Raw genomic sequence first — 13,456 nt, forward strand, 5'->3', positions numbered from 1 at the left:
GTCTCACAGGAGCACCCAGGGAGGCATCCGCCCCTTCCCCTGGCTGGGCCAACCCCCAGGGCCACCCCTTACCTCAGGAATGGGCCCTGCCACCAAGGGGCCCATCAGTCAGCAGCATCGCCCTGGGTACCCAGCTCAGGGAGCCACCCCCAACTCCAGATTCTTCACTCCGATCTGGGCCTGGCACGATGGCTCAGTGGCTTAAGAATCCACTTCAATCTGCACACTGAGTTTAATTCACTAGTGTGCTCCCCGAGACCCCAACACGGGCTCTCTATCAAGGATGCTGGCAAGGACTGCTCCCCTCCTCCCTAAGCCCTTCCCTGCCTGCATAGAGATCCTCCCAGACAATAGGCCCAGAAGGTGGACAAGCCCAGCTCGTCATGCTGCCTCCCCATGCTGGCTTGTCCCAGGTCTAGAACCTGCGGAGGACTGGAGGGTGGGTAAGGGGGTGGTGCCAGCCAGCACCACCCTGTGTATAGTGCTGTAGACTTTCTGTGACTCCTTTCCTGTTGTGAAGATGCCCATGTACCCTCGTCGTGTGTTGGTGTAAACACATTCCCTTCCTAGTTCATGCCGTAAGTAATGACGATACAGTGAGAGCCCAAGGTCCCTCCGGGGCTGTGACGCATAAAAGTTTTGGGGAGTGAGTATTCCCCTAACCCTTCTCTGTAGCTGCAGCACAAATGCAGGTGGAGCTGGTGGCAGCTGGGGGTGGGGCCTAGCTGCGTACCCTGCAGGGAGTTATTTATTGCATTTGGGTGTCCCTTGCCTGTGGCTGCCTGGCCCCTGTGGGCAGCACAGACCCCAACTTCCCCTGACCAGGTGCAAACCAGGGAAAGGCAGGCAGACAGCAGGCATCTACTGGTGGCACCTTGAGCCCAATCTTAAGAAGTTGTTGGGGGATTTTTTTTTTTTTTTGGTCTTGATTTGAGTCCCTTCACAGAGGTGGGAGAGGGTGGTGGGCTGGGGCTGACACCATCTGGTGTGGGATGGGGAGGGAGAGCCAGCTGGAGCGCTGCAGGTCCCATAGGGTGACACAGGGAAACATGAAGTTGCAAAGGCTGCAGTGGTCAGGGGGTTTTCGATGTTTGCCCTGCAAGCTCCTGTTCCATCCCCTGAGAATCCCTTTTCCGTGGCCTCGGGGTGCTGTCACAGCTCATCCTGACCTCTCCGGGCCAGAAGCATGGGGCAGCTGTCTCCTGTCTGAGGCGCTGGGGCAGACACTACCCTGACACGGCTTCTCCACTTAGCAACAGACCCGCAGTTGGCACTGCTGCCTCTTGGCATCCGTGGCTCCCGTCAGAGAGAAGGAAAAAGTGCCATGCCCCCGTGGAAGGAAGCCTTGTGAAAATGGCTTGGTGCTCTGTGTATGTGCGTGAGTGTGTGTACGTGAGCGCGGGATAGGATTGCGTGGTCTTCACGGGCTAAGGTTCTCCAACATTCCCAGGCAACCTTTTTTTTTTTTTTTTGGCAAAATTGTACTAAGAAAATAGGAGAGACTTTTCCTTAAATACTGCTCTCTAATTTATTTCTTTCTTGCCTTATTAAGTAAATTCCGGAAGTATGCTTTCACCCAGGCTGGAGGCTTTCTGAGTTGGTATGCTGTGCTGTCAGTTAGTCTCCGTCAACCAACAGTCGGTTCCTGCAAAGCAGCCCCATGCTTTGTTTTTTTTTTTTTTTTTTTTGTTATTTTATTTTTTCATTACTTCCTGGAGTGAACAATGATGTCATCTCTTGATCAAACATGGCAGTTCTGACATTATTCCTGCTCTCCATTTATCGTCTTCCTGATGGCCAGGCCACTGCCCAGAGAGCCAGGTCACCGCCAACCCCGATGCCTACCACACCTCCGCCAGCGCAGGGAACGCATGTGAAGGCGGCTCCCGCCACCATCCCACCCACCTAGGCCTGAAGCCGGGCCACGACACTAATAATACCTTTTAAAAAGTGTGGTTTTTTTTTTTAAAGCTACTACCTGACTGTGTTCCTTAGAATAAATAAAGGATATTTTATAAATTACAGTTCAAGTGCTTTGATTCTTATCTACTGTGGAAGCCACAGGACTGGGATGGGACTTAAGTGTTCACTTGGAACACGACCATCAGAGTGTCCCCGAAGCCCACTGAGCCAAGAATCACACCATGTGCCCATGTGATTCCTGGGCACCCACCTGGTACATCTCCTGCTGGCCCACATGGGACTGTGGCCATGGCCTTCTTGACCTGCAGTCTCCACTCAGCACTCTACCAGCCTTTTGCACATTATGGAGTTTGCAGCTGGATGTGTGTGGGCCAAACACACGCAGATATGCTTGAAAAGAGAACACACATCTGTGGCGCTGGGAGACAGTCTCCACTATGCCCTTGCCCACAGAGCAGAGCTGGCTGAGCATGGTGGCTAGGGCTGACGGCTGCCACAGACCCAGCCTGGCAGACCCAACCACCCTGGCTGACTCAAGCTGCATTACCAAGGCCTGGCGGATCTTCTGAGGTGCACAAGGCTGGAGGGAGACAAGGTGGGACAGAATGGAAGCTGCCAGGCAGGGCATTTTCATCTGAAGGCAGGATGCTTTGCTCGAGACAGCAGGAAGGAGGGGGCGTGCGCTGAGCTGCAGTGGTTTGAGCTGTCTGGAGACTCCTGCATCCATAGCCAAACACCAGTTCGAGTCCCAGCTGTTCCACTTTGCATCCAGCTTATCCAGGGCTCATGGCCTGGGAAAGCAGCAGAGGACAGCTCAAGTCCTTGGGCACCTGTACTGGTGTAGGAGACCCAGATGGAGTTGTTGGCTCCTGGCCTAGCCCTGGTCATGTTGTCATTTGGAGAATAAACCGGTAGGTGAAAAATCTGTCTCTCCCTGTTTCTCTTTTTGCTGTTTCAAATCAAGTAAACAGATTTTTTTTTTAGAAATGCTTAAAATGTTTAGATTTATTTAAAAGGCAGTTGGAGACAGGTCTTCTACCTATTCACTAATGGCAGGAGTTGGACTGGTCTAAAGATGGGAGCCAGGGGGCCTGGCGCGATAGTATAGTGGTTAAAGTCCTCGCCCTGCACACGCCGGGATCCCATATGGGCGCTGGTTCTAATTCTGGCAGCCCCGCTTCTAATCCAGCTCCCTGCTTGTGGCCTGAGAAAGCAGTCGAGGACGGCCCAAAGCCTTGGCACCCTGCACCCGTTTGGGAGACCCGGAAGAGCTCCTGACTCCTGGCTTCGGATTGGCTCGGCTCCAGCTGTTGAGGCTGCTTGGGGAGTGAATTGTTGAATGAAGATGTTCCTCTCTGTCTCTCCTCCTCTCTTTATCTGCCTATCCAATAAAAATAAACACATCTTAAAAAAAGGATGGGAGCCAGGGATTTCATCCAGGTCTCCCATCTGGGTGCAGGGCCCCACGGGCTTGGGTCCTCCTCCACGGCCTTCCGAGGCACATTAGCCGGGAGCTAGATTGGGAGTGAGGTAGAAGCTCTATAGTGCCTTATGGAATGCCAGCATTGCAGGTGGCAGCTTTACCTACTATGCCACATGCCAGCCCCAAATCTTTTTTTTTTTTTTTTCAAAGGACAATAAGGAGTTCTGGATATCTGGTGGCCAGAGAAGTCCCCTGCTGGCTTTGAGTCTGACATCTGGGCTGACATGGGCTGTTAGAGGAAGTGTGACAGCAGTGACCAGCTGATGGGAAGATGCTCAGGGTGGCCACATCACTCCGGCCTTGCCTTGTGTGTGTGATGAGGATAGGTCAGCCCTCCTGACTTCCCCAGCCCTGTCCGAAGCAGGTGGCTGCCTGGAGATGGCATCCCTGGTAGCCGCCTCATCTCTGGTAGGGGCTGTGATTCAAGGGTGCCTACCCCACAGAGACTGGCTCGCTCGCTCCCTTAGTGTCCAAGTCCACAGTGGTAATTGCCACAAGTTTTCAAATGCTTTACAAACAGGGGTCTTGGGCCCGGCGGCGTGGCCTAGCGGCTCAAGTCCTCGCCTTGAAAGCCCCGGGATCCCATATGGGCACTGGTTTTAATCCCGGCAGCTCCACTTCCCATCCAGCTCTCTGCTTGTGGCCTGGGAAAGCAGTTGAGGACGGCCCAACGCATTGGGACACTGCACCCGCGTGGGAGACCTGGAAGAGGTTCCAGGTTCCCGGCATCAGATCGGCGCGCATCAGCCCGTTGCGGCTCACTTGGGGAGTGAATCATCGGATGGAAGATCTTCCTCTCTGTCTCTTCTCCTCTCTGTATATCTGACTTTGTAATAAAAAATAAATAAATCTTTAAAAAAAAAAAAAACAGGGGTCTTGATGGAGGATCTTCCTCTCTATCTTTCCTCCTCTCCATGTATCTGACTTTCCAATAAAAACAAAACACATCTTTTTCAAAAGTAACTGCAAAAGCAGAGGAATGATTTTTAGTGCCTATTCTTCAGAAGCAGCTCTGGCCTTCATTGAGAGATTGCTCATTAGCTCAAGCAAGGTTTGTTGTCAGTATCCATGACAACTGGCAACAGGGTTACAAAGAGAAGGTTCTAACATCCAACATGAAGTCACAGACAGCTTGCTTGCTTAATTTCATCATCCTGCCCCCTCTGAGGAAGATGCCCACAGCACCTGCTGGGAGTAACAGAATTAAGAGAAATTGGCTGCAGTCGCCAGTTGGGACGGATAGGTGGAGAGAAACATTTCTTCCACCAATGACCTTGTCCCTGGTGATGCGTTCTGGACAGCCCTCGTGTTCCCTGTAGGCCATGAGGAAGTAACCAAAACTGGTGACAGCCAAGGGCACTTTGGACCCCAGTGGGTCATAGGCCCAGTGAGGGTCGAGGGGTAGGAAATGGGGAGGCTGAGCAGCAGAGGTGCCTCTAACCTGACCTTTACTGCCGCTGCAAGTCCGGGACACTTTGCATTATGAACCTTCCATGGCAAGAGGACCCCAGCCTTCCTATCCAAGGTTTATCTCAGGAACTGGTCAGAGAGCTCCAAAGTTGGGCACACAGATGACCCTGCCTGATCCACAGTTTTGAGCTCTCAAAAGTAAGGAGGTACCACTGCCCATGGAGGGATACTGGTCCACCGAAATGGAGCTGGCGCATGCTCAGGCCTGCTGAAGCACTGGCTAGAGTTCAGGCTATGACTACCCCTTGGAGAGTGCACTGGAATCACTGCTGGGACTTTGGGCACCTGGTGTCAAAAGGGTGCCTGTTTCTCTGCACAAACCCTTCCTATCCCCCTGCACCTGAACAGCACCAGGGACAGGTAGCCAGCTGGCCCCTGTCAGGTGCTGCCCAGGTGCAGACGGCCAGGTGGCCCATGGAGCAAGAGAACTTGACCACTGATCTACCGGAAGTGCTTGCACAGGAAGTGCAAGGCTCCAGTCTGTTGGGACACCCATCACAGATTATCCCACAATGAGAGCCAACCAATCCTTCCAGGCCTCATGGAGCAACTTCACCGAAATTCTGATGAGATCCTCACTGAGGGAGTGGGAGGCAGGGGCAGGTGGTCCACTGCACCAGGAGCTCTGCACATGACAGCTGGTCTTGACAGTTGCGCTTAGTTCCCAGGCCACGAGGACAAAGCTCTGCTGTGATCCAGAACCAGGGTCCAGAAATGACAGCTGAGTCATCAGGGGCCCCCCACCCCAGACATCCCCTACAATGACATTGCCAGCCAGGACCACTTCTTAAGGAGCAGAGGCTCGCTGGGGAGGGCAAGGACACCCAAGCCACGCTATGGCTTTGGTCGTGGAGGCAGAGGTCCTTGGCTGGACAGATGGGAAGTGTACCACCAGCAGCTGCTTGGAAGGCGTGGACTGATAATGTTACCTCCTCGGTGTCCTGGACCCCGTCCATAGCTCCTGATGAAGCTGCTGTGGTTTGGGGCGAGCAGACAGCCCGGGCGGGGCTGGAAGGCTGTTCCCCGGCTTGGACGCGGGCCCCCGCCCTCTTGGACGCGAACACACCCCCATTTCCCGAGGCCCACAGGGACACGCCTGGCCCTGCAGCCAAACAGCAGGGAGGCAGATTTGTACGAGTATGTACAAGGGCCTGGAATTCTCAACCAGTTGCTCCACAGGGTACAGAGCGTAATTGGGGGAGGTTGTGCAACGCCTCAAGAAACAGGGGCGTGCCGTGAGGGCTCCCCAAGTTCCCATCACAGGCATCCAGGGAGCTTGCTGACAAAGTTGGCCCCTGCTGTGGAGTGGCCTTGATCTTGCCAGGGAAGCAGGGTGCCCCTGTCCAGAGCTGGGAGCTCAAGGCTCTACTGGGCCAGTGGGAGTGCCCTGCAGCCACAGCGCCAGGATGGTGGCCCAGCACTGCCTGGGCATTGAGCTGTCCCCAAGGTCCCTTGGGCTGGATGCATGCCAGGTCCTGGCGCTGGGTGGGGCTATCCTTCCCTCCTGGAGGCTGTGGGCGCCTGCCTGGGCACTGGGCTGCAGCAAGCCCCAGTCCTCCAGAGCCCCTCTGGGTGGGTCCAGCCCGCAGGCCTGGTGAGTCACTTCCCCAGCCCCCGGGTGCCTCCTCTCCAGCAAAGCTTCCTTTGTTCTCCTGCTGGCTCCACTTCACAACCAGTTCCCTCGGAGGTGGGGGGAGGTGCAGTTTAGGGGCACCCGCAGGGGCAGGGTGGGAGGGGGAGAGGCGGCAGCTTGCAGGTGGGCAAATGCGTAGCTCCTGGAGGGTGTGGCCTGGCACTATGGAAGCCTGGGCTTTCTGACTCACTCTGGCCCCTGCCCACTCAGGGCCCAGGGCTTCCTCCCTACACCTTTATCTTCCTCAGTCACCTGGGGAAGTCCCTCTCCTCTCCCCTGCCACTTCCCACCACAACGGTTATATGTGGGAGTGTGGTTTGAATGCATTCTCCCAGGCCGGGCACCAGCTACTCAAACGGCCTCAGCAGCTATCTTTTGCCAGGAAGACACTCCAGCAGCCCGTGCTCACAAACCTGGCTCGCCTCTGTGGACTCCCCCAGATCCCATGCCAAGGGTGCTGGAAGCCGCTGGAAGCCACTGGAAGTCCCGGCCCAGGAGGGGAATCTATCAAAACACCTTCACGAAGAAGCTCTGGTTTGCTGCATCTCCGCACTCCCCTCCCAGACCCTACCTGGCTGGCCACATATCGGGGGCTGCATGTCTGGTAGTACTGGGGCTTCTAGGCTTGAATTTTTCAGATTCAAATTATTTCTTCAAGAGGCACAGAGAGAAGGCAAGAAAACAGAGTGCTCCAAATGGGGGTAGTTTGTGCCCCCAATGTCTAGGACAGAGGCAGAACTGAAGCTGGGGAGCCCACGAGGGGGCAGGGACTCAACTGTTGCCCCTCACAGCTGGAACTGGCAATCAAATCCAGGCAACTCAGATGAGACATGGGCATCTCAACCAGCATCTGACCTGCTAGGCTGAACTCCACCGAATGGGCTCTTGTTTTGAGGAAGTTGAAAGCTAATTTCAGGGGCTGGCACCATGGCATGGCAAGCTAATCCTTTGCCTGTATTGCTGGCATCCCATATGGGCGCTGGTTCGTGTCCCGGCTGTTCCACTTCCCTTCCAGCTCCCTGCTTGTAGCCTGGTAAAGCAATAGAGGATGGCCCAAAGCCTTAGAACCCTAAAACCGTGTGGGAGACCCAGAAGAAGCTCCTGGCTTCAAATCAGTCCAGCTCTGGATGTTGTGGTTACCGGTTGGCAGGGGTGAACCAGCAGGTGAGAGAGCCCTCTCACTCTTTCTGTCTCTCCTCTCTGTAACTCAATAAGTAAAAAATAAAAAGTCAAGTAAAGATATTGTTGTTGTTGTTTTAAATCTAACTTCAAACAAACAACCCTTATACCCCACGAGATTCTCAAATTTTATTGAAAATAGCCACCCACACTCGCCACCCACCCAAATTGGACAGAAGTTCAGTTCTGCAGTTTCAGGAAAGATTCCAGCCACTCAGGGATGTGATGAGATGACATGTTTGTGTCCTGCCACGTGTATTTGCTGAAGCCCACAATCACCCAGGCACCTGTCACGCTGCAGGGCTACTGAGGCCAGGCCTGAGGTATGCCTACCGCACGCCATCATCGGCTCATCCAACCCTCACAATGCCTATCCAAGCTCATGAGGGTTAACAGACTTCCATACACAAACAAGGAAGAAGCCAACGTGGGCAAGAGCAGTGATGGAGCCCCAGCTCCTGCCACTAGAAGCAAAGGCTGCAGCCCGTGTGTTCCCACTGCCATGCGTGTAGAAGCTTAAAACACTACTACAAATGGTATCCCCTGGGTTAGAAGTCTGCAGTGGGTCTCAAGGGCCAAGCAGCTGCTTCCCTGACTGGCCCAACAGTCCCTGGAGGAGGCGGCCTTCGTCCCTCCACCTGTGACCCCTCTTCCATCTTCACAGCCTACCGGGCAGCACCCACGAGCCTCTGACTCTTCTGATATGACAACCTGGGGTCCACCTGGACCATCTAAGGTAATCGCCCTGCTTTAAGTCAACTAGTTGGTCTTTATCTTAGTTGCAAACCTTTATTCCCTTTTGCCATCCAACCCAATGGAGTCACGGAGTCTTGGGGAGAGGTGGAGAGCGGGGGAAGGTTGGGAACTTTTGTTCTGCCTGCTGCAGTTAGGAAGCTGCTGGATCTACTCAAACACACTGTATTTCAGGCACTAGTCTAAATGCTGCTGGGAATGTCGTGGTGAATGAAGACAAAAATGCTGACCTTGGGGCAGGTCAAGGTCAAACTCTCCCTTGCCATGCCAGCAATCCATATTTTGTGTCTGCGTTCAAGTCCTGGATCTGCCCCTGACTTCAGCTTCATGCTAGTAACATACTCTGAGAGGCAGACAGGGTGGGTCTCTGCCACCTAGGTGGAAGAACTTAGTCCCTGGCTCCCAGCTTTAGCCTGGCCCAGCCCTGGTGTTGTGGGCATTTGGGCAGCCAATCAGTGGATTGGATGAGAATTCTCTCTCTTCCTCCAGCTCTCTATTTTGCAAATAAATCTAAATAAAGTTTTAAAAACCTCTGACCCTGTGAATTTTACACACTAGTAGAGAGAGAATGACAATGGTCAAAAAAAAAAAAAAAAAAGAAAGAAAAGAAAGGAAAATTAAAAAAGAGAGAGAGAGAGAAAGAAGAAGTGAGGCCCAGTGCCTTGGCTCAACTGGCTAATTTTCCACCTCCAAGCGCTGGGATCCCATAAGAGTCCTGGCTGCTCCACTTCCCATTCAGACCCCTACTGTGGTCTGGGAAAGCAGTGGAGGATGGCTCAAGTCCTTGGGAGCCCACATGGGAAACCCAGAAGAAGCCACTGGCTCCTGGCTTCAGATCAGCTTAGCTCCAGCCATTGTAGCCATTAGGGAGTGAACTAGCAGATGGAAGATCTTTCTTTGTTTCTCCTCTCTGTAAATCTGCCTTTCCAATAAAAATAAATAAATCTTTAAAAATTAATTGAAAAGAAAGAGGCAAAAAGTTTCATAGGGTTAAATGGTACTGAGTGTTAAAGGGAAAAATAAAGTAGGACAAGACAGGAGGAGAACTCTGCATTATCATTTTGGGCAGTGTTCTGCTCATCTACCGCTTGCTGTGGCTCCCTGTCCTGTGCCTGGAAGGTGACACATTGAGCAGAATGAAGGGTCCCTTATGCTCTGGGCATGGCTGATGGGATGCCCCTGAGGGAGAGTGGAGGACAGAGGGAAGATGAGGTCAACATCCTTCATCCCTCCCCTAAAGCTTCCCCCACCCCGTCAGACCTAGGGAGGTGGCTGTGGCTGCTGTAACAGTCCTCAGAGTGGCTCATTGTCTCTCCGGGTTTTCTTGCATCCTGTCCGCATCTTTGCTTTTTTACTCTTTAATATTGATATTTATTTATGTATTTATTTGAAAGGCAGATTTACAGAGATAAGAAGAGACAGAGAGAGAGAGAGAGAGATCTTCCATCCTCTTGGTTTACTCCCCAAACGGTCGCAGCAGCCGCAACTGAAATGATCAGGAACCAGGAATTTCTTCCAGATCTCCCAAGGTCTTCACAAGTCCTCCACCATTCTCCCAGGCTGTAAGCAAGGAACTGGATCAGAAGTGGAGCAATCAGGACATGAACCAGTACCCATCTGGGATGCCAGTGCTTGGAGGTGGAGGATTAGCCTGTTAGCTGCTGTGCCAGCCCCCGTCCACATCTTTGTTGAGAATACTTTAATTTTTTACAAGATTTATTTCTTTTTATTTGAAAGTCAGATTTACAGAGAGAAGGAGAGACAAGGAGAAAGATCTTCTGTCTTCTGATTCTGGCTGCAACGGCTGGAGCTGAGTTGATCCAAGGCTAGGACCCAGGAGCTTCTTCCAGGTCTCCCATGCAGGTGCAGGGTCCCAAGACTTTGGGCCGTCCTCGACTGCTTTCCCAGGCCACAAGCAGGGAGCTGGATGGGAAGTGGAGCAGCTGGACACAAATCAGCGCCCATGTGGGATTCCAGCACGTGCAAGGTGAGGACTTTAGCCGCTAGGCCACTGCGCCAGGTCCTGTAAAGAACACTTTATTAAGCTCCCTTCAAGAAGTCCTCGCTGGAAGGCGCCTTGTACTTCACCAAGCCGGTCACACTTGGATTCTGGAAGAAGGAAAGTCAGGAGGGAAGAGTGATTTAGGCAGAACTGACTGCATGTGCAAGGGCCCTGGGGTATGCATTTGAAAAACAGCAGAAGGAGGCATGCATAGCCACTGTGAGTGGCAGAGAGGCCCAGGGAGAGGAGGAGGTGGGGTCACATAGAGTCTTTGAACAAAGTATTGTGGTTTCCTGTTCTGTTCCCTCAGCCCTCTCCGACAGGTGCACAAGGCCCCTGCGAGTTCCTACTGCTTCCCTACAACTCTGTCAGAGGGTGAACAGAGGAGGGGTGCAGGCTGAAGGGAAAGAGGAGAAGCAGAGGGACCAGAGGCTCAGCTGTGACAGCTGGTGGTGGGGTGGGTGTCAAAGGAAGCTAGGAAGTGTCATGCTAATTTCACGTCAAGTGGAAAAAAAAGAAGACTCAGGTGATGCGGCTTTGGCCTGGGGTTTCCCTGTTCTTCTCAGTAGGTGCTATCAGGTTGCACACGACTTTGATCTGGCCCATTGCTAACAATGTTTGCTTTGGTCCCTGCCTCCATGGTGGAGTCTGCCAGGCCTCTCCTTCATGAAGCTACTCTCTCCTCTTTGTAATTAATGAGGACTTGGTGGGTGGCTGCACTGAAGCCATGCCACCATTCTGTTCCTCATCAAAACTGTCATCTATTCATTCACCCGTTTACATCAATGCATTCCTGTTCTTCATTTTGGTTCTATCCAGTGAACTATAATCTGGTATTTTCTTTTTGAAAAAAAAAAGTAATTAAATTTTTATTATTCTCATGTGTTCCGGCAGGTGCTACAACCCTGCTTGGCATGGTCTACGCTCGCTCCTGACTTTTGCATGTGCTGGCAGGTGCTGCAGCCTGGTCTAGCCCTGTCCCCTCCAAGCCCTGTCTCCTGTGTCAGGTGAGTCCTGTGGTGCAGCCTGGCTCAGCCCATCACTACCCTCAGCTCTCTGTACAAACCGGCAGATGTTGTAGTCCCACAGAGGCAAGCCCACAAGTCCCCTACAAAATGTGCCCCCAGATCTGATTTTCTTCTGTTCTGGTGGGTGCTGCAGCCCAGCCTGATGTGGCCAATCCTCTGCTCTGACACCCATGGGCAGATACTACAGCCTAGGCCAGTGATGTATATCCCCCAGACCCAGCTGCAGTGTGCGCCAGCAGGTGGTAGGTAACACTCTTTAGCCCATATGGGTAGGTAAGGTACCTCCACCTGACCTAGTCATGCCCTCCAGTTTCCCCTCTGTAAATAACTCCATCTTGGCTTCCTCATCTAGATGCAAGTTGCAGCGGCCTGGTCTGTGGAAGACCCCAGGAACCATTCCTCCCCGTCAAACACGCCCTCAGCTGCCCCTGCTCCAGTATGACCCGAGACCCCCTTCCCAGGCAATCTGCAACACCCCATCCTTTCCACCCCAACTTGGGGCTAGGGTGGTGTGTCCCAGCTCGATGTTCCCTGCTTTTCCCACATATCTTTAAAAAAGGAAAAAAAAAAAAAAAAAAAAAAAAAAGAAAAGAAAAATAGGCAACTATGTTCACACACTGAACTAGTTAACACAAATTTGACATGAACCAGGCCTACAGTATCTGCCAGATATTTTCTTTCTTTCTTTTTTTTTTCTGTTTATTTATTTAATGGAAAGTCAGATTTTACAAAGAGGAGGAGATACAGAGAAAGATCTTCCATCCACTGGTACACTCCCCAAGTGGCCACAACAGCCAGAGCTTAGCTGACCCAAAACCAGGAGCTTCTTCCAGGTCTCCCACTTGGGTGCAGGGGTCTAAGCATTTAGGTTGTCTTCTCCTGCTTTCCCAGGTACATTAGCAGGGAGCTGAACGGGAAGCAGAGCAGCCGAGAATCAAACTGGCAACCACATGGGATGTCAGTGCTGCAAGGTGGCTACTTAACCTGTTTTAGGCCATGACCCTGAACACATCCCCCCCATCATAACCATCTTAATTCACATAATGCAAACAAAACCACTTAATGGCACCTTTCTCTGCACATATCCCTGTCATTAACATTGCATGACTGTGGCAGGGTGTGGCCACAAACATATATGATTTCATATGTATTGATTTTCTTTTTCTTTTTTTTAAAGATCTATCCATTTTTATTACAAAGTCAGATATACAGAGAGGAGCAGAGACAGAGAGGAAGATCTTTCGTCCGATGATTCACTCCCCAAGTGTGCCGATCCGAAGCCGGGAACCAGGAGCCTCTTCAGAGCCTCCCATGCGGGTGCAAGGTCCCAAAGTCCTGGGCCTTTCTCGACTGCTTTCCCAGGCCACAAGCAGGGAGCTGGCTGGGAAGTGGAGCTGCCGGGATTAGAACCGACGCCCATAGGGGATCCTTGCGCATTCAAGGCGAGGACCTTAGCCTCTAGGCCACGCTGCTGAGCCCTGTATTGATTTCTATACTTCTAGAAAACCATGGGCTCTCACCAATACTTCCAGTCCTGAGCTGACACATGTTTTGGCCTACTGTGACCCTTTTCCTGTTGCAACCCTCATCTCCAACAGTAAGAAACATGGCCCCTGCACTCTCACAGTAGCCCATTGTTGCCCTCCCTGCAGACACTCAAATGCCTTCCCCAGCCTGAGGCAGCTCTGTGTCACAGCCCCATGCAGGTGCTCCCTGGCCCACCAGGTACGGCCATTGAACCTGCTCAGAGCATGGCCAGGAGCCCTCCTCATGTCTCCAGCTGCAGCCTCCACCTGAACCAGCATGGATGGCTTCCTCCCCTGCTCAGCACTGTCTGAGAAATTCTGGCCTCAATTGTTTCAGCAGGAAAAAGAAGGAAGAATTAGGGTAAAACCAGGTGTGAATAGCAAACTAACAATGGTAGTCATCCTATATTTCCAGTTTTGATCTTATGTAGGGGCAAAAAAAGTGAGTTAAAATTATGA

Source organism: Ochotona princeps, chromosome 16, assembly GCF_030435755.1.
Source record: "Ochotona princeps isolate mOchPri1 chromosome 16, mOchPri1.hap1, whole genome shotgun sequence".
Taxonomy (NCBI): domain Eukaryota; kingdom Metazoa; phylum Chordata; class Mammalia; order Lagomorpha; family Ochotonidae; genus Ochotona; species Ochotona princeps.